The sequence below is a fragment of the Bombina bombina genome, chromosome 4, assembly GCF_027579735.1.
Source record: "Bombina bombina isolate aBomBom1 chromosome 4, aBomBom1.pri, whole genome shotgun sequence".
Lineage (NCBI taxonomy): Eukaryota > Metazoa > Chordata > Amphibia > Anura > Bombinatoridae > Bombina > Bombina bombina.
The window spans coordinates 868,173,885-868,176,085 of NC_069502.1; positions in this window are offsets into that span (position 1 = coordinate 868,173,885).

A 2,201-nucleotide genomic window follows, 5' to 3' on the forward strand; every position below is an offset into this window, starting at 1 on the left:
TTAAGCCATAAAGCTCTTCTGGCTAAGATAGCCAGAGACATAAATCTAACATCAACTCTAATAATATCAAAAATGGCATCACAGATGAAATTATTAGCATGCTGGAGAAGAATAATAATATCATGAGAATCACGATTTGTTACTTGTTGCGCTAGAGTTTCCAACCAAAAAGTTGAAGCTGCAGCAACATCAGCCAATGATATAGCAGGTCTAAGAAGATTACCTGAACATAGATAAGCTTTTCTTAGAAAAGATTCAATTTTTCTATCTAAAGGATCCTTAAACGAGGTACCATCTGATGTAGGAATGGTAGTACGTTTAGCAAGGGTAGAAATAGCCCCATCAACTTTAGGGATTTTGTCCCAAAATTCTAACCTGTCAGGCGGAACAGGATATAATTGCTTAAAACGTTTAGAAGGAGTAAATGAATTACCCAATCTATCCCATTCCTTAGCAATTACTGCAGAAATAGCATTAGGAACAGGAAAGACTTCTGGAATAACCGCAGGAGCTTTAAAAACCTTATCCAAACGTATAGAATTAGTATCAAGAGGACTAGAATCCTCTATTTCTAAAGCAATTAGTACTTCTTTAAGTAAAGAGCGAATAAATTCCATCTTAAATAAATATGAAGATTTATCAGCATCAATCTCTGAGACAGAATCCTCTGAACCAGAAGAGTCCAAAGAATCAGAATGATGGTGTTCATTTAAAAATTCATCTGTAGAGAGAGAAGATTTAAAAGACTTTTTACGTTTACTAGAAGGAGAAATAACAGACAAAGCCTTCTTTATGGATTCAGAAACAAAATCTCTTATGTTATCAGGAACATTCTGCACCTTAGATGTTGAGGGAACTGCAACAGGCAATGGTACATCACTAAAGGAAATATTATCTGCATTAACAAGTTTGTCATGACATTTAATACAAACAACAGCTGGAGGAATAGCTACCAAAAGTTTACAGCAGATACACTTAGCTTTGGTAGATCCAGCAGGCAGAGGTTTTCCTGTAGTATCTTCTGGCTCAGATGCAACGTGAGACATCTTGCAATATGTAAGAGAAAAAACAACATATAAAGCAAAATAGATCAAATTCCTTATAAGACAGTTTCAGGAATGGGAAAAAAAATGCCAAACATCAAGCTTCTAGCAACCAGAAGCAAATGAAAAATGAGACTGAAATAATGTGGAGACAAAAGCGACGCCCATATTTTTTGGCGCCAAATAAGACGCCCACATTATTTGGCGCCTAAATGCTTTTGGCGCCAAAAATGACGCCACATCCGGAACGCCGACATTTTTGGCGCAAAATAACGTCAAAAAATGACGCAACTTCCGGCGACACGTATGACGCCGGAAACGGAAATGAATTTTTGCGCCAAAAAAGTCCGCGCCAAGAATGACGCAATAAATGAAGCATTTTCAGCCCCCGCGAGCCTAACAGCCCACAGGGAAAAAAGTCAAATTTTTGAGGTAAGAAAAAATATGATAATTAAAGCATAATCCCAAATATGAAACTGACTGTCTGGAAATAAGGAAAGTTGAACATTCTGAGTCAAGGCAAATAAATGTTTGAATACATATATTTAGAACTTTATAAATAAAGTGCCCAACCATAGCTTAGAGTGTCACAGAAAATAAGACTTACTTACCCCAGGACACTCATCTACATGTTTGTAGAAAGCCAAACCAGTACTGAAACGAGAATCAGTAGAGGAAATGGTAAATGTAAGAGTATATCGTCGATCTGAAAAGGGAGGTAAGAGATGAATCTCTACGACCGATAACAGAGAACCTTATGAAATAGACCCCGTAGAAGGAGATCACTGCATTCAATAGGCAATACTCTCCTCACATCCCTCTGACATTCACTGCACGCTGAGAGGAAAACCGGGCTCCAACTTGCTGCGGAGCGCATATCAACGTAGAATCTAGCACAAACTTACTTCACCACCTCCCTTGGAGGCAAAGTTTGTAAAACTGATTTGTGGGTGTGGTGAGGGGTGTATTTATAGGCATTTTAAGGTTTGGGAAACTTTGCCCCTCCTGGTAGGAATGTATATCCCATACGTCACTAGCTCATGGACTCTTGTTAATTACATGAAAGAAATAGCTACCTTGTTGAGATTTGCTACATCGACCTGCGCATGCTCACAATTACGTAGTTGCACTCCACATATGTTTGAAAGGAATGCGATT